At 39.5% G+C, this 27,196-nt stretch overlaps 1 protein-coding gene and 1 non-coding gene across 7 annotated transcripts in view; one reads left to right on the top strand and one right to left on the bottom strand.

Annotated features, from left to right (window-relative positions):
• The window catches only part of gtdc1 (glycosyltransferase-like domain containing 1), a 304,588-nt gene that overhangs the window by 155,786 nt on the left and 121,606 nt on the right, over nucleotides 1-27,196 (top strand). The window lies entirely within an intron of this gene.
• On the bottom strand, nucleotides 25,545-25,738 carry LOC145350408 (U2 spliceosomal RNA). Its single transcript, XR_013888191.1, has one exon. It is a non-coding gene; the product is annotated as a U2 spliceosomal RNA (small nuclear RNA).

The following is a 27,196-nucleotide window of genomic DNA, read 5'->3' as shown; positions in this document are numbered from 1 at the left end:
TCATATTTTAACAAGAAGACACTGTGGAATTCCTACACGGTCGACGGTAGCCTGGTGGTAGCACTCCTGTTGATAGCCTTTTTAGAAATCTTGAAGTAACTGATTTTGTATCACCACAATGAATGATCTATACTGAAATTTTACCCAGTCTAAAATGAAATTGTTTGCTTTGCAGTAATCTACACAAAATATGCAGTTTACTTTCCTAAGAATTTTGAAAAAATTGAGTCAGTTTTTTTCTACAATTTTATTTTGGGGTTTCAGTCTTCAACAAAATTTTTTTGCTTGAGCTCCTGGTTTACTTGCGTATTGGGAGTGGGAAGAGATGTAGTAGAACGTTAAAGTACTATCAAATTGATCTTTCAAACTTATTTGCACAAAATAATGAAAACATCTGTTGTGTACCTTTTAAAAGCTTCATGTTTTTGGTTTGCAACTAATCTGTGCACATTGCACAGCAGTTTCTTGTTCATTCATGTCTTCTTTTAATGACATAGCAATAAAACTGAGATGATAATGGATATAGTATTGTATAATAGGCAGGGCTTCATTTGTTTGTACCAATAGACATATAAATGAAGGCCATATGTTGTTTTAAAGTATTTAAACAGTCATGGTAATAATTGGTGTTCATTTCTGATGAACATAGTCTTTTTCTTTTGGTTACAATGTGTGCACATTAAGTCGTAGCTTCAAATTATGTTGAATCAGCTTTTTTTTTTAACTCTATTGTACTTCCAGTGCCCGAGGAAAGGTAGCAAAATGTAATTGTCCTATTAACCACAGATTTACATTGTTTTGTTCATTTGAAGGAATGGAATGCCTGTAATTATTATTGGTGGCAATGAAATTATGCATGTAATAATCTACCAATTAAATTAAAAAAAAATCTTCCAGTTCAGGAACAATTCTGCTTTCCCACCAGGGCTGCCATTTTTAGTATAGTAGGTGTGAGACGAATACAGATGATTTTCCTGCCAACCTGTAGTCCGGCTGCATTTCTGAAACAGCAGATCGGTCAGTGACAGATGTAATAAGGATTAGCTGTGTGTCTGTCACTGCAGATGACATGGAGGGAAAACAGGACTAGCTGAGTTGGGGCATATGATTTAAAAACTCTCAGCATTGAACAGTATATTTCATGGTCTTTTAATAAAAACCATTGGACACTTAAGTAGATTGTCAAATGCAATGTCTTTTATACTAAAAACCATGAACATTCAGCTTTGTCAGTGTAATGCACCAAATGGCATTTTTAATAAAAATTCAGCTTCGCCCCACTTCCTCCTGAATGCCTCCGCCCCCTCCACTGCTACCTCCTCCCCACCCCTCCACCACCTTCGCACTTCACAAATGTTGATTTCAATTGTTTTCTTTTTGGTGTCCCTTGAATTTAATTCTTTCCACCAATTTCTTAAAATTAAATAAACAATTCACTTAATTTTAAAGAAAGACAGCCTTCGCAGATGATAAGGAAACCCAAAACATGCTAAGTGCTCTACCCAAGCACCTCACCTGTCTGATATCCTGCCCATTTGATTTGATGTTATGTTTGAAAGTGACATTCCAAATCACAGGCACAAATCTTGCAATTAAATAAAGCCAATTACTTAAGTATGAGAAGAGAATTAGCTAAGGTTAGATCAATAGACTGAAAAGTATGGAGGTAAATGAACATTGGAAAAGATCTAAAGAAAAAATTCAAAACTTTCAGCAAAAATAATTGCATTGAGAAAGAGAAATTCAGCGAGAAGGACACATTCAGCCTCACTCAGGAAGTTAAAGATATTATTAGATTAAAAGAAGAGGTGCCTAATGTTACTCAACCAGTAATAAATTGGGGATTGAGATTGTTTTAGAAATTAGCAAAAAATTGATAAAAAGGGAAAAAGAAATGAAAAGAAGAGTAAACTAGCCAGAAATATAAACATAGATGCGAAAAGTTTTATCAGTATATAAAACACAAGACAGTAGCTGAAGTAAACATTGACTCCTTAGAAGCAGGGATAGGAGAAATTATCATGGGGAATGAGGAAATGGCAGAGGCACAGAAGATATACTTTGTGCCAGTTTTAAAAGTAGAAGACATTTCATACCAAGAATAGGTGATCATTAGGTTTAAAAAGTGTGAGAAAATTAATATCAGCAGAGAAAAAGTAAAAGTATTGGAGAAACTGAAGGGACTGAAATCCAATAAATCTCTGGGACCTGATGACCTACACCGTAGGGTTCTAAAAGAGATAGTGCATGCGCTATGGTTTTCTCATATTCCCTGGTTTCACAAAGGGTCCCATTAGATTGGACGTTTTTAATGTAATGCCACTTTTTAGAAAAGGAGGGAGCAAGGACATAAAGAATTACAGGCCCATTAGCCTAACAGCAGTTGTTGGGAAAATGCTGGAGTCTATTATTAAGTCTTAACAATGCACTTAGAAAAACATAGCATAATTAGAATAAGTCCACATGGTTTTACTAAAGGGAAATCCTCCTTGATATTAATTAGTGTTTTTGAAGATGTAGCTAATAGGGCAATTAAAAGGGAACCAGCAGATGTGGTATTTCTGGATTTCCATAAGGCATTTGGTAAGGTGCCACACAACATTCATAGGCAAGATAAGGACTCATGGAGTTAGAGGTAATATGGGTAGAAGCAGAAAGTGGGCATAAACAGGACTTTTACAAGTTGGCAGGCAGTGAATAGTGGAGTTCTGAAGGATCAGTGCTGGGGTCTTAACTTTTACAGTCTACATTGATGACTCTGATGAAGAGACAGAGATATAGAACTAGATGGAAAGATAAGTTATGGGGAGGGCACAGAGAGGCTACAAAATAATATAGAAAGGTTTAGTGAGTGGACAACATGATGTCTGATGGTGTATAATGTAGGGAAGTATGATGTTACCTACTTTGGTTGCAAGGAAAAAAGAATATTTTTTATAAGGTATAAAACTGCTAAATGTTGATGTTCGAAGAAGCTTGGGTATGCTTGTACAAATGGGCCATTTAAACTCCTAACTCATCACGATACAGCATCTGGTGCCGCTTGTCTTTCCCCAACAATCCAGCACCATGAAGAAACAGTTCAATTTTAGGCATGTTCCACATTTCTAGAGAAGTTTGGATTGGAGGTACTGGTCAGAAAGTGGAATGGAGTGGCAATCAAAGTGATTACCAATCCTTGGAAGATTCGGGCTACTCCACTTTTTTAAGTCCAGCTACACTAAGAAAAATTGGCCATTCCTATGACATCAAACTGTCATAGGGGTCCCTGTTGTCATGCTGGAGACAGTGGTGTGCAACAAAGACTGAATTTGGTAGAAGAGCAGGGTTGAGTTTGCATTTCACCAATTTTACTAATGTTTTACTTATACCACCCAAACAACTGCAAAAGGGCTGACTTTGTGTAACAATGTTAAGAGAGCAGTAAATTATGCTGCAAACCTGATTCGGAATTGCACGTTGGATTTCATTCAAGTTTAACTTGGGGGTGTAAATTTGAATATCTGAGAAGGAAAATGGTACTTGAAACACCAGGGATGGGGACATAATGAACTTTTGACAAAATGATACTCAATGTTAAAATTGATTTATACAGTGTTCGACCCCAGAAAGCCAGGCAGTGAAGGAACCTATTTTTTCTAATACATTTTATTAGCTTTTATTTACAGAGATGCACATTACAAACATGCACCTTCAAAACTTTTCAATCAGTTCATACACACAGATGCAGAATAATCCCTAGTTAGAGCCCGCCACCTGAATACAATTAAATACCCTCCAAATTGTTAAACAATTAATATGCAGTATCTCTCAGCAACTGCATAGTGAAAATATTGTAGTTCACAAATTATGATGTTGTAACCACAAAAAACAAAATGCCAAAAAGGCAATTGCAGGAGTGGAAATGTTTTAACACGTGCACCTGTGACTCTGAAATTGTCATCAAAAATCTCAATTTCAACAACAGAATGCAGGAGTATTGTGAAGGATTGGTTATTAATTGTACCAAAATGCATATTATTGAACTACAGATTGTCAGAGAAGTCGAGGATATGATTGCTATGATAGGACATAACAAGGCTGTCGGCATATTGGAAGGTAAAGACAAAAACCTTGAAATTAATTTGTAGAGCAGTGAAAAGAATTTGGGTAATAAAATTATTGTGATGTTGCATGAGTATGGACATTTTGAATGAACGTTTTCAAGGGGGCTAAAGTCATTTTAGTACTCAATCACAATTGTTTTGAAGTTGTCTGGGTGATAAAATCCAAATTATCATAAATTTATATAGTATAAGTTAGCATGTATAAAGGATCCAGACTTCATGAGTCATGCAGAGAATTTCAAAATGAGCAAGTAAAACTGATAGTTTCTCATGAAAAATGGTAGTTGAAATTTCAAGTTTCTAAATTCAGTATAATTCAGCTACTTCCACCCTACTTCCTGGAAAATTATTTAGCCTCCATTTACTTTTCTTTCTCTATCTCGATAATTTCCATCGAAAACTGTATCTCTCCCACTTGAATTGAGTGCAAAAAACTAGATTGACACTCCAGTGTAGTATGGAAGGAGAGCTGTACTGTTGGAGGTGCCATCTTTTAGATGAGACTTTATATTGAGTCTACCATCACAGGTGACAATGAGACATAGGAGCTAAAGTCTGCTCCTCCAGTCAACGTGATTATGACTATATGATAATCCTCAACTCCTTTCCTGCCTTAGCCCAGTAACCCTCCATTCGTTACCATTAAAAACCTATCTGTCTTAGCCTTGAACTCAGTTAGTGACCCAACCGCTACAGCTCTCTGCGATAAAGAATTCCATAGCCCTCTGAGAGAAGAAATTCCTTCTCATCTGTCTTAAGTGGACGATCCAGATGAATGTCTGTGTGGAGTTTGCACATTCTCCCTGTGTCTGCATGCGTTTCCACCAGATGCTCCAGTTTCCCCCCACAGTCCAAAGACGTGCAGGTTAGATTGATTGGCCATGCTAAAGTATATCCTGAGATATACAGTTTAGGGGGATTAGCGGGTAAATACATGAGGTTGAAGGGTGAGCCTGGGTATAAATTGGTGCAGACTTGATGGGCTGAATGGCCATCTTCTGCAGTTTAGGGATTCCATGAGCCTTTACTCTGAAGTTGTGTCCTCTGGTCCTAGACTCTCCCACAAGGGGAAACAGTCACTCAGCATCTACCCTGTTAAACCCCCAAGAATCCTATAAATCTTATAGTGGACATAAAAAAAATCTCTTGGTACTATATCGAAAAAGCCCAGGTGAGTTTTCCCTGGCCAATATTTATCCCTTAAACACCATCACGGAAACAGATTATTTGTTTATCGGCATTTTGTTGTTTGTAGGAGTTTGCAACGTGCAAATTGGTAGCTACACTTCTGACATTACAACAGTAACTGCACTTCAAAAGTATTTCATTGGCTGTAATGTGGTCATGGTTGTCTTGAGGTTGTGAAAGGTACAATATAAATGCAAATGTGTCTGCCTGCCTGTCTTTCTGATCCAGAGCGCTTCTGCTAAAACTCCTCGCCCAGTGTCTGTTTCCATTCACCCATTTGTGAAGTGCCTTGGACATTTCTTTATATTGATGGTGATGTATAAATGGGTTCAAGAAATTTAGTAATGTGCAATCTTTGTGTAGTTTATAGGAAGTCACTCTCAAATTGAGTCTTAAAATGATCAACTAAATGTCCTTGTCCATTGAGTTGATACAGGCTATATTATAACTTAAAAAATAGTCAGATAATATTCAAACATTCAAATTAATTTAAAGGCAGAGGCAATGATTTGAAGCATAAAATTCTATTGCAGTTCACCAACTCTTCAAATACACAAATTGCCTCTTCTGGTTGGCTCAGATGTGAAAACCAGTGATCAAATAAAGAGGGTCGAGTGATTTCAACTTTTGATTTGCATTTAATTTAATTTCAAGTATAGCATCTTCTGTAAAATGGCTATTAGCTTATAATTAAAACAATTGGTGATGTTCATTCCAAATAAAATATCTTTAGACAGCTGTCATTGCAGATTTTCTCTTTCTTTCTAGTTCTTTCCAATCCCATTTTAAAATTGGTCACTAATTTGCTTGCTGCAAGCAGCTCACTACTGTATTGCCAGTACCATGAGTTAACTATATTTACTTGCAGGCCTCTTATCCAGTTTGTGTAAAACAGTGGATGAGAGGTTTGTATTTTCTGTAACCATTGATGATGACATGTAGTAAAGTGAATTGAGGTGGCCCTTCAAATAAAATTCAAATTATTGATCTCTCCAGGTGACTTTATACACTTTTTCTTAATTTTCTTTAAATGAACTCAGTTTCTTGTTCTAGTTGTTTTATAAGACCCTTCCTGTTAATACATAATATTTAAGAGATAACTCATTTAAATGCATGTCTGTGATAAATACGTGTCGTGCAAAATTAGGGATAACAGTTGTATTCACTGATTTTTGGGTGCCCTGTATATTGTGTATTTAGTACTGACTCGATGGTCAGAATCAAACTAATCATGTGTCTACCCCTTTAAAGATTTTGCACCAGTTTGACCTTGCAATGTCACTTGTAGATGCAAATGACCTACTCAGTGCCATTGCTTATTTCTCTATTGTTTCCTGTCACAGTTTGTTACAGTGCCCTGCATTTGCAAAATGTTTAGAATTCTTTCAGTTTTAACAGATAATTACAGATGAGGGAGGCCGTTCTATCGCATCTTAGCAAATTCATCTAAGGAATAAAGTCTTGGTTTCTCATTCTATCATTTAACTTTATCTTGAATAAATGCATAGCTTTCAATTTAGCTACCTCATCAGAGAGACTGCTACAATTAGAAATCTGTCATGTATTTGTCTTTACTTAATTTTTCACCAATTTTCACCTGCTCTTCTACTTACCGTGAAATAGTCTTAATTTTATACCGCCACGAAATTCAGGCAAAATACCTTGAATGCAGCACCTGGCAACTGGGATTAAATATTTTTGGCAAATTACCAATTTCTGTTCCATCGGGATAATTACAGAACCAAATTTGCATCATGTCATAGTCAATGAATGGAAAATTAAGCATTGCCATTTAGTGGCATGAAGACCCAAATGAGTTGTCTTTTTCAAATTGGATAAAAAATATATTTTCTTGCAGACTTCACTATATTGTCTAAAACGGAGCAAGAAAGTAATGAAGAAAAGGCATCTGAGATATCATTGAATCTGAGTTAATTCTTTATGGAACTTGACAAACAAAAACCTTTGGCAGTGCCTGATTCATTTGAAAATATCACATTTCTTCCTTGTTTGATATATGCATGCAATGAGAGAGCAGAATCATTGTCCTCAAACAGGAATAATTTATCTGATGCTAGTTTAAAGGAAATTGTGAAATCCAAAAAATTGGTGCTTCAGATTTTCTGCAATGTTATTTGTTTGTAGATTGTCACCTTGCTGTGATGGAAAGGCTTGTGAGCTTTGATAATCCGTTGAGTGAAGTTGTTGGGAATGACTCCTTCCTCTTGGTTGGGTCACCCATGTTGGCAGTGTCAGAAGGAATTTCCAGACAATGTATGGTCCAAGAAGTCCTCAAAGGCAGAGTGGACGAAGGATTTCACCAGCTGCGAAGGCAGAAGAAAGCTGGAGCAGCAAGATGGTCCCGGTTGTGGTTTGACAGGTCACTGAAACCTGATCATCAACTCATTAGGATTGTCTGGATAATGAAGGTGCCTGAAGATGAAACAAACTTCCACGCAAGCTTCTACCAGGTTCCAATCATTCAGACAAGACTGCAAAATCAGCTTCAATGAACTGGCACAGTGTCTCAGTGTTCAAAAACAGTGGCCCCCGTCAGGTACTGTTTTCTTAACTCTGAAAGTGTTCCAAAGTCAATACTTCAAAGACACGCTGAAGCTCTCCTTGAAGCCCAAAATCATTAATGACTGGGAGGAACTTGATGCTACTGATTGTTCCGAATAGCAACAGCTTTCAAGCTGCATCATATTTTGAGTCACAAAGTCTTAATAATGAGGCAAAATATGAGGCAGCATCGAAGGAAAGGAAGCAAATTCTGCACTAACTCTAAGGGCCTGATTTTACCATTTTGATTCTAAGTGCTGAATCTGGGAGTGTTTCAGATCCAACTTTTAGACCCGTTCACAGGCGCCCCCATATGCATTCTGCCTGGAAAAAAGCAACGATTCTGAATCGTGCTGCAGAAGCCTGTGGGCTGGGCTTATTGCGCAGTAAAAAAAAATAGAAAACCCTCCCCTGCCATCTTGCTCCTGGGCCCAATAATGCCTCCCCTCGACCCCCACAGACATTGCCCCGCTCCCACAGATGTTACCCCCCCCCCCCACACAACATAACTGTCCCCCTTAATCTCCCATCCCCTTGCTACCCAGACCTTTCGTGAACCCCTCTGCCCCCGCCACACGAAAGCGATCTGACCTGCCTCCCTCCCCACCACCAGAGAGTGATCTGACCCGCTTCCTTCCCCCACAACCACACAGCAATCTGATTTGCCTCTCTCCTCCCAGCCCCACCAGACAGCGATCTGACCCGCTTCCCTCCACTCGCTCCCCCCCCCCCAAATAGATAGCAATCTGATTCGCCTCCCTTCAACCCCCTCCCCTGCAAAACCAGGGAGTGATCTGATCTGCCTTCCTGCAACTCCCACCACTGATCTGAGTCAGAGAGCCACCAGAAGCTCTGAACTTATCTCCTCAGAAGCTGGAGCAGCCGAATCGGACCTTTATGGACATCTGGACAGGCGAATGCGGTGGTAAAGGGGGGTGTGCCAGTACATTTGGGCATCTAGCCCATTCATTCAATTTAAATGTATGCTATTTTAGGCACTTGGTAAAGGGGGAATGGTCGCGGATTGCACTACTTACCTCACGCTTGACTTTATCAAGTTTTTGGTAAACGAGTGCATCTTGATGGTAAAATCGGGCCCTAAATCCCTGGGCCGTCCAGCCTCGTGCCCAAATGGATGGGGGTAAAGAATTGGCTGGTTCAGCCACATGAAGATCCATGCCAGGATCTTGTGATCATGGATAGAATCAAGGGATAACCATTGTCTTGTTTGGAAATCCAGAAATCCTTGTCTCTACATCAATAGAACTGGAAGTATTTTTGCAGATATAAATTAGCACAAAATCATAGAATCTGTACACTGCAGACGGAGGCCATTCGGCCCATTGAGTCTGCACTGACCACAATCCCACCCAGGCCCTATTCCTGAAACCCCACATATTTACACTGCTAATTTTCTGACAATAGGGTCAATTTAGCATGGCCTATCAACCTAACCTGCACATCTTTGGGTTGTGGGAAGAAACCAGAGCAACTGGAGAAAACCCATGCAGACATAGGGGGAATGTGCAAACTCTAAACAGACAGTGACCTGAGGCCAGAACTGAATTTGGTGCTGTGAGGCAGCAGTGCTAACCACTGTGCCACTGTGATATCTAAACCTCCTTCTTACAAAAGAAACCATATGTTAGGTAATTTGCTTCATTGCTGCATCAGGCAACTATGTAACTTTTTTATCACGCGCTTCACACACCAGCCTCGGAGAGCGCAAGCATTGATATTGTTCAGATTCTACAGGCTCCTATTCTTATATCATCAGCACTAACTACATCAACATTGGTAAGACTGTGACCATTGGTATCCATGCTTATGCCCCCACATGATAGATTATCACCTAATTAACACAATTAATGTTTTTTTTAAAAACAAATAGGATTAATTTTGAGATTAAATCTTTTGAATTTGCTCAGCTGTAGGCAACAGGACTTAAAGCCTACACTGGCTTGGTGGTATCTGGAATGTTTTTTTTCCCCATTTCCTACCATAACCATGTCACAGTTTATTGCATTATAAAATGTATTTTTAATGAAACTTCTCCATTTGGGTTATAATTTGAAACTGGCAATATACATTCAAACAGCAATCATTTTTTTATTTAATGCTCCAGTGTCTTTTAGTTCCACAAAGTGTAACTCAAAAAATTGCTGAGGAGTACACAATTTACATTTACAATAAAATTAGATGATCCCTACAAATAATTGAGGTTCAAAAATGTCATCAAATAATCACAATTACAAAATTTTACTCTGCTCACCTTAGTGGCTCCATGCAAATATGACTGGCAGTCCTTCCCCCTTTCTGATTGTAACAATTGCTTTTTAAGATAATTCCAGGATTTTTGTATCTATTACTAATACAGTAATAGAGTTTTATATCACAGAAAGAAGACCTTTGGCCCATCGTGCCTATGCCAGCCATCAAACACGTATCTGTTCTAATCCCATTTTCCAGTACTTGCCTGTAGTCTTATTGCTGTGGCATTTCAAGTGCTCATCTAAATGTTTCTTAAGTGTTTTTAAATTTCCCACCTCTGCCACCATTTCAGGCATTGAGTTCCAGATTCCCACCACCCTCTGGGTAAAAAGCATTTCCTTAAATTTCCTCTAAATCTTGTCCCTTTACCTTAAATCTTTGACCCCTGGTTATTGACTTCTCCAGCAAAGGGAAATGTTTTTTCCTATCTATGTCCGTCATAATTTGTTTACTTTGAGCCCCCCCCCCCCCCCCCCCCCGATCACACCCCCAGCCTTCTGTGCTCCAAGGAAAACAACCTAACCAGCTCTTCTTCATACCTGAAATGCTACAGCCCAGATACCGTGGTGCATCTCCTCTGCACCCTTACTCGTGCAACCACTTTGTCCTTTTGTGTGGCAACCAGAACTTAAAACAGTGCTCAAGATGTGGTCTAGCCAACATTTTATACAGCTCCATATTACCTCCCTGCTCTTGTATTCTATGTCTTGGCTAATAAAGGCAAGAATCTCATATGTTCTAACCATCTTACATTAGACCTCTACTGTCAGTCTCACAATATATATTTGCACAAGATTAAAAGATTTCATGTGCTTGGACGATTGACACTTTGATTGCCCTTTGGTAAAAGGAGTTTTTTTTAAAGAAAGTTTTCAGTGAATGATGACTTAACAGTTTTTACACATCCTTCTGTCACTAAAGGGTTCATGGCTTCTATACAATGTATCATGGGTGAAGGGGTATGCAAGGGGGTCATGAGAGACTGTATTTTGGCATGGAAAGCACAAGACACCATAAATGTTTAAGGGGGCACATCTTGACATGAAGGTCAATAGGGGTTGTTTGCAAAGAAGTGGCATGGATAGGACATGGAAAATTTGCTGAGGTGAGGCTGGACAGCTTTCTGTTTTTACTTTAACTGTGATGAAGTCTGCAGCGCCAAATTGGGCACCTTAAACAGCCTACCTCAGCACCCAGCAGTTCCTCTGGCAATCTGATTTTTTTTTTCCCCTGACTCCAGTCTGCACTCCCTTACCATCCCACTTCAGAACCCCCCCCCCAAAATGTTTTGCGTTCGCGGGCACTTTCTCCTGAGGCGGGGGACCAAGCCAATAATTTTCACAACTCCCATAGCCTCCCTTGAGGATGACAATCCTGGCCAAAGTTTCTAGGGGGCACAGCCTCAAGATAAAGGGGAGGCGGTTTAGAACGGAGTTGAGGAGGAACTTCTTCACTCAAAGGGTGGTGAATCTCTGGAATTCTCTGCCCGTTGAAGTGGTGGAGGCTGCCTCGCTAAATATTTTTAAGAAGCGGGTTGATGGGTTCTTGATAAGAGAGGGGATTAAGGGTTATGGGGAGAGGGCGGGAAAGTGGAACTGAGCCACAACAGATCAGCCATGATCTTATTGAATGGCGGGGCAGGCTCGAAGGGCTAGATGGCCTACTCCTGCTCCTATTTCTTATGTTTCAGGTCAATGACCTTTTATAAGAACTGAGGAATGATAGAAATGTAATAGATTTTGAGCAAGTGAAAGGGGGGAAAAAGAAGGGAACGGCGGAGGCAGGTGAGATTAAATGACAAAAAGTTTCATTGTGCGAAAAGCAAAATCAAGTAGTGATGGGTGAAATAAAACAAAGAACAACTTTTGTCTAGAAGAGATGTGAATGACTAATATGGAAAAACTAAGATTCTATAATTATTAGAAGATTCAATAAATAATTATTGAAAGAGCTGACTAGTCAAAAATGATTTGTAAGCATGGTCAAAGCCTAATTATTCTTTGAAATCTTTGTGGAGGCATCTGAATATGTGGAAGGGGCTACTGAAGTGGATATAATTAGCTTGATTTTCAGTCAGTCTTTGAAAAAGTTAAACATGCAAAACTGAAAAAAACTTGAAGTTTGGAACTAATGACAAATTAGATAGTTGCATAGTGAATTGACAAATTTGGCAATAGGAAGCAGAAAGTACAGTTAAACAGAATAATTCTTGAGGCTTCCTTTCCATGGCCAGCATCATGGGGAAGATTCCATGAGGTCTGTGGGATTGTGGTTTGTCTGTGGACGAGGGTATAATCAAACAAGAGTCCCATTTTAGTCTGAGCATATTCCCTGGAAATTTCAGTTCCCATGCTGGAACATGTAGAAAGCCAGATACTTGGGAATTTTGTCTTTGTTAACAACTCATAGACTGGACGTTCCAAGCTAAATGACGTTTACTTTCCTTGTGAGAATATATTGCTTTTCTGTGGGTGACCTGTGATACATGGAGGTGATCTGAAAGGGAAGCTTAAAAAGTAGGGTACTTAATTAGTCTGGAGTAATTATTGCTCTCATAATGGTTGTGCACATTCATCTTACCTTCCTACTTCTCCAAAGCCGTTCAACAGATGATTTCAGAGAATAAACTAGCTGCCAACAGATGTTGTACAGAACTTTGTGGTTTAGCTTACATAATGACTCTTACCAAACTAGAGTATTTCTAGTTTATTTCTGTTTCTTCTGCAGAAATAAGAAATCAAGTTGAGATTTAATGATATTGTTCAAATTGGAGTTTCCTTTTTCATAGTTAAGATAATGGTAATTTAATTGTTAATTAAAATTATGTGTTTCATAATGTGCTGCAAAATTCTCAAACATGAGAACCTTCATGATTCCTCCAAAGAGTCATATTTACTGAATTTAGGGGGTGATTTAGGTGTATATGGTCGTTTTTCTATAAGTATCGTCTGTGTAAATCCCATGACCAAGATTTTTGAGCATTCAAAATCACCAACACTCATTTATGCACTTTACATACAGTGACCTCCTCCTTCTGCCACTTAAAGTCGAAGCGTCCAAGACTTAATATATCCTGCTTTTGGACAACATTCTGAGAGATATTTTGTTAAGTACTATATCCTGTGAGTGAAACAGCCCATTCAGGCCTTTGCTGCAGTTATCTGCCTCAGGATAGTTTTGACATTGTCCAGCCAATGGGTTTGCTAACAATCTAAAGCCATAATTGCTTTGAAATTAAAAATTACTTCCTTGCGCTAATGGCATTCCTTCTCAATCTGTACCATTAGGTTCCTGGTCTTCCAATAATTTAGATGGGTCTTAAAAAGTAGTTTAAATTGATTATAGTCCCAGTTTTAAAATAACCTTTGTTATTCACTCGTTGCTGATGGTCATTCTTGTCAATAACAGGGTGACTAGCTCTTGCCAGGAGCATGGACTCGTTTATCCACCAGTACAATTGATCACGCAAATGTCTGTCATCCATCACTGTGTTTCAGAGTTTCCATTGCAAATCACTGAGGAATCCACATGAGTATCTGTTGGCCCTGTATGGCATATACACACTGTCCATTTAACGGATGGATCTAAAGAGTTTAGGTTGACAAGAATCAAGATTAGAGTCTCCCAAGTGGTTCCTACTAGAGTTTAACTAGCTAAGACCATGCAGTTTATGAGCATGGAGCATTGCTAATTCTCCAATTATTTTTCCAACCTGGACCACTTTATTTGCTATAGCATTGACCATCAGAACTATCTCTCGCCAAATGGGCAGAAACCCAACCCTTTTAACAGGTTAATTCTTCCAGATCTCAGTGATGAGTGAAGCTGGATCAACAATCAGCAACAGTGCCTCAGGGCAGGGTTTCCCAAACTTTTCCAGCTACGGAACCTTTCTGACTTCCCAAGAGTACTGAAACAACCCCTGAGCAACATTCTTATTGTGTTGAGGAACAAAACCACAAAATAATGATTGTTTCCATGCAATGGGCAAAAGTAGAGAAAACCTAATTTGTTGACCTTTTCTATTTCTTATATGTATATGCTTACTATAATTAAAAAGTTCTCATAATAAAAAAAACATACGTAGGTCTTACCTTTATCATTTTTAATGGGAATAGTTTTCCTTCTCTTTTGGTTCACAAGAGAAGAGTGTTGCTGGAATGCTGGAAATGCACATACACACTCTTTCAACATACACGCTCATACATACACATACACACACCACATACGTACACATACACTCTCTCTCTCTCTCTCTCTCTCTCTCACACAGACACTCTCACTTACACATTCACTGTCAGTCACACACTCAGTCTCATTCACACACTCACTCACTCTCACACTCTGGCATTCACACACGCTCTCTCACATTCTGTCTCTCTCTCACACACACACATACACCCTTCTCTGAGGCCTGGCCACTCTGCGCCAGGTCTTGGGCCCGATTCTTTCACCCCTAGCGTGGGACCCAACCACTTTACTTCTGGCTCGGCGTGCAACTGTTCTTCCTGCTCCCCCTCCTCACAGGCACAACCGCTCTTCCTCGCCCCACCTCCCTGTGAGCCATTCATACTCCCCTCCCACTCCCAAACTCACAGGCATGACCCTTCTTCCCCACATTTCCCCCTCTGGCACAATTGCTCTTCCTGCCCTGCTCCCAGCCCCTCGTGGGCCTAACTGCTCTGAATTGTAATTGTGCCTATTATTATTATTATCTATTTTGTTGCTCATGTTCCAATGAGGAATCAGGCTTGCAGTTTAATATTTTTGACCAGAAATATAACCATTTTTACTTGTTGGGAGAGTGATATAGTGTTGAACAGGAAGTGGCTGTACTCAGTCTATACATGCTTTCACCTTTAGATTCGTTTTTGATGTCTGCTGCATTTATTAATAACCAAGTGTGGAAAAGCTTTGTAACATTTTTCTACCTACCACAGGAAGTGTTCGCAACAAGAACCTTCTACCCTTAATTACTGCTTCATCTTCCACTAGCAAGTTTTGAGTGGGTTGCCTAAATTGGGGTGATATCAGTGCTTTTTGAAGTGAATCTCCCCTTCCTATCCTTTACGTTATTACAATTTTTTTCTCTACAGGAATTACCTGTATTGCTAAAAGCTAGTATCTGTAGTTTTAATTTGCTTGAATTCTTTGAAGATGTAACAAGCAAGATGGATAATGAGGATCCTGAAGGTATAGTATATTTGGATTTCCAGAAGCATTTGATAAGATGTACACAAAAGGTTAATGCACGAGGGATCAGGGGTAATTTATTAGTTTGGATACAGGATTGGCAAACCAACTATATGCAGAGAGTTGGGATAAATGGGTTGTTCTCGGGTTGGCAAGATGTAATTCGTGGATTTGGATTTGGTCCTCGGGCCCCAGCTATTTACAATTTATATTAGTGACGTGGATGCAAGTAGATACCATAGTCAAATAGATGACACTAAAATAGGTGGGAAAGGAAGTTGCGATGGTGAAATAATAAATTTACAAATGGATATTGAGAGATGAAGTGAATGGGGCAAAATTTGGCAGATGGAGTTCCATTTTGGTGGAAAAATTACAGAGTCAAATTATTATCTAAATGGAGAGGAATTTCAGAGTGGGTGCAGAGGAATCTGGTTGTCCTTCATGAATCACAGAAAACTAATATGCATGCAATAAGGAAGGCAGATGGAATCTTGGCATTTATCGCTGAAGTAATAGAACATAATAGTGGAGTGTTGTTGCTGCTGTACAAAGCATTAGTGAGACCACACTTAGAATGTTGTGTGCAGATTTGGTCCCCTTACTTGAGGAGTAATGCAGTTGCATTGGAGGTGGTTCGGAGGAGTTTGACTAGATTGATTACAGTGATGAGGGATTTGTCTTATGAAGAGAGTTTGGGCAGTTTAGGCCTCTGCTCCTTGGAGTTTAAAAGAATAAGAGCAGATCTAATTGAGCTGTATGATATGATAAGGGGAATTGACAAAGTAAATGTGGAGGGGATGTTTCTTCATGTAGGGCAATCTAGAAAAGAGGTCCTAGCTTTAGGATAAGGGGTGGCAGATTTGAAACAGAGATGAGGAAAAATTATTTCTTTCAAAGCGTTGTGAGGCTGTGGAGTTCATTATCCCAGAGCACGGTGGATGTCAGGACACTGAGCAAATTTAATGAAGAGGTGGACAGATTTTTAACTCGTAAGAGTTTGAAGGGCTATGGTGAGTGGACAAGTAAGTGGAGTTGAGGCTGAAATTAGATCAACCGTGATCATATTGAATATGGTTCAGGCTTGAGGGGCTAAATTGCCTACTCCTGCTCTTAGTTCTTATGTATCTGATTGTCACTATATGTTTCCTGTACCGTATTTATTTTTCTACCTGCATTCCTAAAAAGGTGCATGAGAGACCAGGAAAGATTTGGAAACAGTGAAACCTTCAAAATATTTTTAACCAATATAAATTTATAAGTTATTGCTTCTTTAAGGTTCTTTATTCCTGGCAAACTGTTCCTCTTCAGCTGGGATTATTTGCAAAACATATTTCTGGGCAGTTAAGAGGAGACTGAACCTGGCAATATTTCCTCCTACATTGTACCTTTATTTTCACACTCCTTTCATGCAGACAGCTTTACTCACTCATGTATAGGAGTACTGGTACCCATTTTTTTAGTTTAGAGGGGCTACAAAAGAACTTTCTAACTCCCAGAGCAGATAATGGAATAATAGCGTGGTATTGACTGTACAGACTAGGAAATGTGTAGGTTCAACCAAAGAACAAAGAAAATTACAGCACAGGAACAAGCCCTTCGGCCCTCCAAGCCTGCACCGACCATGCTGCCCGGCTTAACTAAAACCCCCTATCCTTCCGGGGACTATATCCCTCTATTCCCATCTCATTCACGTACTTGTCAAAAGTCACTACCATATCTGTTTCCACTACCTCCCCTGGCAATGATTTCCAGGCAGCCACCATTTTCTATGCAAATAATCTGCCTCGTACATCTCTTTTAAACCTTGTTCCTCACACCTTAAACCTATGCCCCCTCGTAATTGACTCACCCTGGGAAAAAGCTTCTGATTATCCACTCTGTCCATGTATCTCATTATCTTGTAAACTTCTATCAGGTCCCTCTCAACCTTTGTCACTCCAGTGAGAACAAACCAAGTTTCTCCAACCTCTCCTCATAGCTAATGCCCTTCATACCAGGCAACATCCTGCTGAATCTTTTCTGTACCCTATCCAAAGCTTCCACATCCTTCTGATAATGTGGCGACCAGAATTGAACACTATATTCCAAGTGCGGTCGAACAAGGTTCTATAAAGCTGCAACATGACTTGTCAATTTTTAAACTCGGTACCCTGGCCAGTGAAGGCAAGCATGCCATATGCCTTCTTGACTACCTTCTCCACCTGCATTGCTACTTTTGGTGACCTGTGTACCTGTATACTCAGATCCCTTTGCCTATCAAAATTTTTAAGGATTTTGCCATTTACTATATATTTTCTATCTGTATTAGACCTTCCAAAATGCATTGCCTCACATTTGTCTGGATTAAAATCCATCTGCCATCTCTCCGCCCAAATCTCCAGTTGATCTATATCCTGCTATATCCTCTGATGGTCCCCATCACTATCCGCAAATCCACCAACCTTTGTGTTGTCCGCAAACTTATAAATCAATCCAGTTACATTTTCTTCCAAATCATTTATATATATTACAAACAGCAAAGGTTCCAGCATTGATCCCTGATCACAGGAGGGCTTGTCACAGCCCTCCATTCATGAACACACCCTTCCACTGCTACCCTCTGTCTTCTTTGACTGAGCCAGTTTTGTGTCCACCTCAGATCCCATGTGACTTCACCTTCTACACCAGTCTGCCATGAGGGATCTTATCAAAGGCCTTACTGAAGTCCATGTAGACAACATCCACTGTCCTAACTTCATCCATCATCCTTGTCACTTCCTCAAAAAAGATGATCAAGCTCGATATATATCAATATATAAACCTTTGACATATTCTGATGTAAATGACCTCAGTTGCTGCAGTGGTAAATTGTTAAAGTTGACCACCTCGTGAGGCTAAGGTGGAAGAAAATCAAGCAGATTTTGCCTCCTTTATGGGCAGCGTAATGGTTAGCACCGCTGCCAGAGACCCAGTGTCAGTTCCAGCCTTGGGTAACTGTATGAAGTTAGCATGCTCTCCTTGTGTCTGCATGGGTTTCCTCCCAGTGTTCTGGTTTCCTCCCACAGTTCAGTTTAGGTGGATTGGCCATGCCAAATTTACTCTTTAGTGTCCTAAGATGTGAAGTGAGAGGGATTGTAGGTTAAATATGTGGGGTTGCAGAGATAGGGCTTGCCCTGTCAGAGTCAGTGCGAACTCCTTCTGCAGTGTAGGAATTCTATGATTCTACCTTTAATGACTTCTCATTTTTGTCAAAATGTATCTGTTTATGGATGTTGGGTAAGGGTGGCATTGAGTTCTGGTATGATTGCTTCTACGGCGGAATAGTCTGCCTTGGCAAGATAAAGAATAGTTTCTTAAGTGAGAGTTGCTGGTGCCTATGAAACCGTAATGCAGCACAAGTCAACATCTTAAGGGGAGTCAGTAAGAAAAATAGAAGTCAGGGTGTGGAGATATTCTGAATTTTTCACAAAAAGCAGTAAGTAAAGTATTATCCTGGAAGCAACTGGAAATCTTTGATTATTTTAGAAATCAGAATTCTTTCATATTTGTGGCAACTATTGTCAAATGTGCTTGAAAAACAAAGTCTTTGAACATCAAAGGCTAACAATTTTTCTGTTCTGAAGATTGGTGTCTAAGGTTTCCAATAATAATGGAAATCCTTGAAGATAATGAAATATTATGAGCAGTCTGTCATTAAAGAAACTTTTATTAAAAGACTGTTTCTAAATAAATAGGTAACTGCAAAGAAATTCAAGCAACATTTGTCATATCTACTAACAATTACAGTTTATTTTACAAGTGCTTCTAACATTACGTTGTTGACATCACTAGAGAAAAAATGCTCTATGGCAACTCTGGTTATTATTCGGTCAATTCCATTTTGCAGATTGTATAAATACAGATGTTAGATTTTATGTATTTTACTTCAGTTGCATGAGGTTTTATCACAGTTGTCATTTCAGTACCCAAGATTGTGCTACAGTCTCATAACACACTTCCAGGTGTTAGCCATGTCGCCTCTGAGTCAGAAGGATGTGGGTTTGTCCCACTCCCACGCCAAACTCAAAATCTAGTCTGACACTTCAATGTAATACAATAGAAATGCTGCACTGTGCTGCTTTTTGAATGAGATGGTGAGCTGAGCCCCATCTATCCTCACAGGCATAAAAGATCCTGTGGCACTGAGTTTTGAGGAGAGTTCTTTTGATATCCTGGCTAATATTTACCTCTCAACCAATATCAGTAGAACAGATTGTCTTCTCGTTATCCAGTTGGTATTGGGACCTTGCTGTGCACAAATTGACTGCCATATTCCCTCTATTATAACAATGACTGCACTTCCAAAGTTCTTCATTGGCCATAAAGCATCTTAAGGTGCCTTGACGTTTTGACAGGCACTATGTAAATATAGGTTCTTTTATTTTTTTTCCCCAGTTATCCAATCTTCTCTGTTATATTGCCATGAGTTTACTGAAAACATGACCTATAATTGAAGAGTTTAGTACAGGTCAAAATGCAACCTACTTATATTACGATTCCACTTCAACTTAATTAAATTACCATATAATGCCACTTTTCATCATTTCAACAGACTATTTAATATTTGGCACAAAAGCATTGGAATCCCTCCCTGCCAAGATGTGAAAGACTTCTAAATGAAAATTGTAGAATTCCCCATTGTCATTACAGATTTGTAATAGCGTAGAGGGCTAATTTCACATCAACAATCATTCTTTTTAAAATCAGTAAGTTCTTTGAACTGGTCCATATTGACTAAAATGATACAAACACTCACTTCTCACCAGGGACTTCAGCTGATGAAGCTCAATTTGAATTGATGTACCTGTACATACTTAAGACAAAATGAAGTTCAGATCAATGTGCCATAAGCCTATCTACTGTCTGTTCAAAATGAGCATTTCTTTGTTCATGTGTGTAAAGAGAAATAGTTCTGACAGTTACAAGTTAAATTAGGTTCTAATTGGCAAAGGGAAACTGGTTTAGATTAGTCTGAAATGAAAATTAGTATCTGATATTTAGAGAGAAAAGGCACTTAATCAGTGTGATTTGATCTAAATGCAATCAAATCCATCTAGTTATGTTCAGATGCCAAACTGCAATTCTGCAGATGTTTTTCCATCCATCATGAGTGGTTACCAACACTCACTGACACCTAATCCAGGTGACAAAAATGTGTTTATCAGTAAGTTTAACAATTGCAGGCGTCTCACTCTGCAAAGCAGGAGGTTCGTGAGAAAGCTTGTGGAGAATTTCCCCACCCACTCTAGCACAGATTACAGTTTTTCATGAAATGATATCAACCCCCTCAAAAAGCAACAAAATTAGGAAAAATGCACCACTTGTGGTCATGGTTGCCAAGTGCCATCTTTGCTCTCCTCTCCAACCGCCCACTCTATTCAGTTTAGAGTTTATTTATTTATCCCCCAAGTCAGTTTCCAAACCCCTCTTCCGACTTTATGTTAATACGTGGCATGATGTGGATAGAAACCGACAAATCTGTTATTTCAGTGACTCAACAAATTTCAAAAATGGAGGCCAGTAGGGACTTAGATGCAAGCTAAACCTCTGGTACGTTGTGTGTTTTTGACACCCATCATGGAGGCTTCAGAATTACCATCAACTTTAATTGAGTGTGCTTACCTTATCTTTGTATCTCATGTTTGACAAAAAGTAATTTAAGTTTGTGTTGTCAAAACACACTGTAGTGTTTTAAATGATCCTGTAAAATCCAATATCATGCAGCAGTAACAAATAAGATATGTCGCTGATCACAAAAGTAGGACGATCCTTGTTCACTCTTGTGCTGTTACAGTCATTCCTGGTGCTGTGTTTGAAACTGAATTATGCAACAGATTTTAACTCAGGCGTTTGTTCAAATGCTATGGTAATATCGGCATAGTCCCCAAATGACCATCCCCTTTAAGGGGGCGAATGGACTTGGTGATTTTAACCTCAAGCTCATCATACCTCAGGCAAGGGGCAAGGTTGAGAAATCAGGGCAATTGTTTTGCATCACAAATCAGCCATCCAGCCAACTGATCTAAACCAACTGACCAGGGGTTGGTTTACCTTAGTTGGCTAGACAGCTGGTTCATGATGCAGAGTGACATTGACAGATTGGTTCAATTCCTGTACCAGCTGAAGTTATTTCTGGAGACCTGCCTTCTTAACTTGCACTTTGCCTGAGGTGTGGTGACCTCATCATCAGTCAAGAATATACAAAATATAGCCAGTGTTAGCCATGTTTCCTGCGTGTATGATTAGTGATAGTCTCTGACCTTCCTTTTGTAGCATAAGCTGTTTTGTGGATCACAGTGCAACCTCATAACTTGGCTACCTTATGATAACACAAACCTGCAGGAATTCTGACATGATTTTCGTACAGGAAGCTGAGTTACAGAGCTTTTCTATTTCAGATTGCTGCAGCCTGTAGGCTGTTGTCACATCACAAATTTGGCACTGAGTTCACACTGGAGCCAGCAAAAATCAGCTGTCAGTTAATAGAATAATGCCACTGAATCATGTATCATCACAGAAAGACTGGTGTTGCCAAGATTCATTTAAGTAGGTACTCTATCCTGGTTTGGAGTGACAGCTGATCTGATCATCAGCTGTGAAGGCCAGAGCAGGCTCGGTACTCCTAATTTCCATCTCATGCTGTTGAAACATTTACCTGCGTAGAGCTAGTTAAAGTGCGTTGTTTGCATTTCACCAGTTGAGCATTATCCCTTACATAGTAATGGTTGTTTAATGATAAACTGATAACCTGTTTCTACCCAAAGATATCATTCCAATATTTGAAAGGAGCCCGAATGTCACCATAACAATGTCTTAAATGTAATCTTGGTTCAGTGGCATCACTTCAGCTCCAGGGACTTGAGAACGTAGTCTATGGCAGGACTTCAATGCACAGTTGAGATTTATTTTCTAGTGGAGGCATGCAGCCCCTCCTCGTCCTCCTCCGCCCGCCCGTCCCCCCCCCCCCCTCCCAGTGACCCAACCACTAATATTTTTAGTATTTTCTGGTGTAATTTTCAGCATGTTGTAATTCTGTAATTCAGTTTTTCAAATTAGCTGTCTCTAAGCTTGTTCTTTTTGTTTAGGAAAATGTCAACAAATTGCATCTATATAGCTTTTTTGATATAGGAAAAAATAACTATCCCAAGTTGTTTTACAGAGCTGTAAGCATAAACATTGATTCCATTCATAGATGCCGCTATAAGAAGGGGTAGATAGAGAGCTGAATTTTAAAGAGGGTTTTAAAGGTCCAGGGGAGGTAGAGGGACTAAAGGATTTAGAAACACAATGCCAGGGCAAGAGTGAGGTAGCTGAAAAACATGCCAAGATTGGAGAAGCTGAAAGACATGCCAAGAGAAGACAAGGCTACATATAAGCACAAGGATGAATATTTTACTTGAGAGCCAATGTAGATTCATGAGGATGAGGGTGATGGATGAGCAGAAAAAGAATGATGGATAAGCAATGCCGGGATGGTAAGCAAAGCCATTGTTGCAGATATTCTTTTGGATAGTTGAGAATTGAAATAAGTGAGGGTATTACCTTTGAGGAGAGCCATTGAAGGTATATGCTGTAATCAACTGTTTTTCAGATTGTAGAAATGGAAGATGGTGGTAGTTTGTATGGACAGATGTCAATGGAACACAGTTCTTCAGAATAGGAGGAAGTAATGATGGTGGCTCTGAAAGAGGGGAGAACTTGAGGAGAGGGAACAAGTTACACTGTTAAGAGCATGGGGGGGTGGGAGTGGAAGTTAAATGGTCAGCAGTTTAGTGGGAGTGATTCAAGGTAGCAGAAGTTTGCTTCATGAACTAAATGACCACAGAGAAGAAAGAATAGAATCTAGAGCAAAACACAGTTTCAGGACTTGAGCGGGGAATCCCTGGCAGAGGTTTGATTGGATAGCGCAAAGAAGAAAACAGCAGACACAGCTGAATGTTCTCAGCCTGGGGGGAGAAAGAAGTCGACGAGTTCCTCGAATTTGTTACAGAATTGAAGACAGAGCAGAGGGGTTTCTGAGATGGTTGGTAATGCATAAAAATAATTGTGAAAACATAATGTACGTTTGTGCTGAAACCTTATACAACATTTGTATAAATGGTCCTAACCTGCAGTGCACTCTATATTCATAACACAAAACGTAGTTCACTATCGTTCAGTCCTAGACGATGTGGCAGTTGTGGAGATTATCTTCATTAAGGTTTTGGTGATTTAACAATTATATAAGTGCGTATATATTTTTAAGTAACTTTAGGAAGCATGAAGGTGATTCGGTTTAATCAAAGTAAAACCTGAGAACAAAGTTCTGGTGAAGGCTCACATAGAAAATTAACCTACCTTTACTGTTTTCAGAAGTTTGTCAGCCTACTTTCATTTCAAATGTATTCTTTTCTTTAACATCTTGAAACACACATGCCCAGAAATTACTGCTTGTATTAATAGTGGGTGTATTTGTATAATGTTCCTCCACCCACTATTTTAGCAGATGGGTTTCCCGATTGAAATGAGCTGGTTAATGTCTCTGCTGAAATTGTAGGAACACTTTGAGCTATTGAGTGTTATTATTGCCAACAGTAACATCTAGAATGTACTCCTCTTCCGTTCCTGTCCAAAGGTTTCTCGTACAGGAAATTAGAAAAAAATTGTGCATCAAAATGATGTTTAAAAGAAGCTAAAGTGCATCTGCAAACAAGCCCATTTTTAACATTACAGGAGTGTACCAAAGTGAAACCCTAAGTATGAGAACCACTGTATCATTATTTTAAGTAATTCACATCTTCGGTCTGTTGCATTGCTCTGTTTTACTTCAGAGTTAGGTAATTGCAGGAATCAGTTAATAAATGTAAATGAGAACATACTATTGGAGCATATCTTGGAAGGTTCTTTCTGAGGAAAGTAATTTTTTTCAAGGCAGTGTTTTAGCAGCTTATTTGTACGTCAAACTTTTTTGGGAACAAAATATGAATGGGTGTCTCTGGAACTGCAGTCCTCAAAAGCCATCAGCTTATCTTAAAGCTTTCCTTTCTCGGCCAACAATGGGTGAAAGCGAGGTTTCATTGGTTCTGACAGCTTTCAAGACCACTTTCTAATTGATCTGATTGGCTCTGACAGCATTGAGCTGAGCAGTCAACTAATCTGATTGTTTGATACTGATAACTTACAATCCTAGTGGGAAAAAAAAGAGTCTCCAATGTCTCTCCACCCCCACATGAAACAGTAAAGATTGGCACATGGGTTGAAATGCTGACTTGAGCTTAAACTGCTGTTAATGGGCATGTACGCTGCAGGGCATAGGCTGACTAGCGCTGTGTCACCATCACAAAACCTCTTGAACATTCTATGAACTTTATGTTTGCTGCTGTTGCATCATCACCTCAACAGCTGCAGCTTCTCCTATCACTACTGCTGCAGCAACAGTTCTTTATTTTAAAATGGATCGCCAAAATAAATACTCGACTTTACATTTCTTACACTGCGGTCAGTTTTTAAGCCAATTTTTTAAGAGTTATTTGGCACTATTACAGACACAGTGATACATGGACAAGGGCAGCTTAGTTGTGGGTCTTTTTGGCCTCACTTTGCATTAAAATAAGCATAACCAAATACCAGTTAAAACTTGTAGAGTGTCTCCAGCTCAGATTTTGCTAAGAGTTGGGCATCTTGCAGCATTTTACTATTCTGTCTCACCTTTCAGCCCAAAACTGTTTTGCTCTGTTAGCTGTTGGAAGTGCGATTGAACAACAGCATATGGGGGCAATGGGTCATCTGGGATCTCAGCAAACAACAGAACTTACTATCAATCTCTCGAACCACTGAGATTTAAGCGCTGAGAAAACAAATGTGACTGAGAAGAAAATGGGGAATTAGAGTCAAATTGTATACAGGAAAACAGATAATATAAGAGAAAGAAAGATTGAGGGAGAAATGGAGCAGGGAAAGAAAAGTTTAAATTTTTAAAATATCAAACAATAATTTGTTACCTGTTGGAAGGAAAATCTACATTTTAAATTGTTCCCTTTCTGGGTTGGAGATGTTGATTGGCATTGCAGGAGCCTAAGTCTCCTCATTTAAAAGATACTCAAGCTGTTTTTTTTTTTGTTTTTATTCCAATTCAATCAAATCAAGTCCAATCCAGAGTCTCAACAAGTTGAGACATTCCCAATCCAAGCTGACAAGACAGGGCTCTCACCTCCTGTCGTGGGCTTGATCTACATGTTCCAAGCTGATTGGAGTAGGCATAGCTCCTCCTCCAAGGCTTGATCTCATTTGCATCTTAGCCAAAAGGCCGAGATGCCGCTTTTAAAAATTGCTTCAAATGAAGCTAAAATGTAACCTAATGACTTCAACCATAAGAACAGATACTACACTTGATCTTGGCCAAAAGGCCAAGAAGCGAATTTAAGAAGCATCCCTAACTTTCTGTGATTAATGTGATAAATGTTGCAACTTCATGACACAAAGGTAGATGTCGAAATGAGCTTCTCTCGCAGTGCTATTGGTAGAGTCATGTAAATGTTAAGCAGCTGGTGATGATTTGCAATTCATGGGGTATGCCTTCCTTGCTACAAGTTGCTGGATGACTTGCATCATAAAAAACAGAGAGTGGAATTTATCAAAAAGAGGACGAAGTCTTAGGTTCTGATGGAAAACCAGTATGTTTCTCCCCAGGAATCTTTATAATTCAGCAAAAAAAAACTTGGGGGTGTGTTTTGCAACATCATCCTTATGGGCTGGGCTTGATTTAAAAAAAACCTCTCCAGTGATTCTCTGGAGGTGCTGTCCTTGCCTCACCAACCTGGCACTACCTGGGGGCTGTGCCTGGGTGGCAGGAGGCAGTGTCCTGTCTCTCACCATCCAGGAGGGCTATACTCACCTTTGTGCCCCCTGCTTGTCATCATGACTGGGTCCCATTTTTGGAATTCAGTAGTGATTCCCACTGGCATGATGTCACACCGGTGGTGGGTGAGTGGGGGCAGGGTGAGGGTGGAGAGGTTGGGTGGGGATTGTGTGGAGCATTGAACGTTGCCTGAAGCAATGGCATAAGGCTATTTAATGACATTTCTGATTGCTTCATCAGGAAGGGTCTGAGAACGTCACGCTCACCAGTGGAAATCCTGTTAAAGCTCTGTTGACAACCAGGAAATATTAACATTAATAAACAAAAAAAAGTAAAAGCAAGGAGCTGATTGGAGACAGATGGCTGGAGAAATTAAGATGCAATTTAGCCTATCGGTAGAAAAGAAGTATTTTACATTTGTGACTAGAGAAACAATAAGGCCTTTGACGTGGTAATTTCAAAGTTTAATAGTTTCAAAATTTTGAAGGTTAAAAAATGGTATAACTGTAAAACGTGAAGAAGAACGGGGAGAGAGACAGCTAGCATTGGAACTGCAACAAATTGTAGCTATAGTCTCTTGAGAGAAGCAGCCATTTTCCTCCTTCATTGAACCAGAGGACTATTTCCCCAGATGTGACCACCTTAACCTTGCTGTGGTAATTTTTTTGCTGGATTTAACTCATAGTTACTTAATATTGGATGTTGTTTCGGAAAAGGTGTGTCTCGGAGTTCTGGTGAAACTTGGGTAGATCGGGGACCAAGGGATAAGTTTCATGCAAAATTGTGTATGCGTGTAGCCGTCAGTATCCTTAAGTGTTGCAGAGTGGTGCATCTCCTTTTTGTGTGTTTTGGTTTTTCTTTTTTCTTTCTCACCGGGTTATACATCATTCCTCACATAAAACCAAAAAAGCACATATACCTCTACAACCACTGTTCCAAATTACCCTTCTAGGGCTCTTTGGGTCTCTTGGCCAGGATTTAAAAAACGTTATTTCTTGGGTATAGGAAATGTCTGAGT

This window comes from Carcharhinus amblyrhynchos, chromosome 11, assembly GCF_965287045.1.
Source record: "Carcharhinus amblyrhynchos chromosome 11, sCarAmb.v2.hapA, whole genome shotgun sequence".
NCBI classification, from domain to species: Eukaryota; Metazoa; Chordata; class Chondrichthyes; order Carcharhiniformes; family Carcharhinidae; genus Carcharhinus; species Carcharhinus amblyrhynchos.
This window is presented reverse-complemented; position numbering and strand designations above follow the sequence as displayed.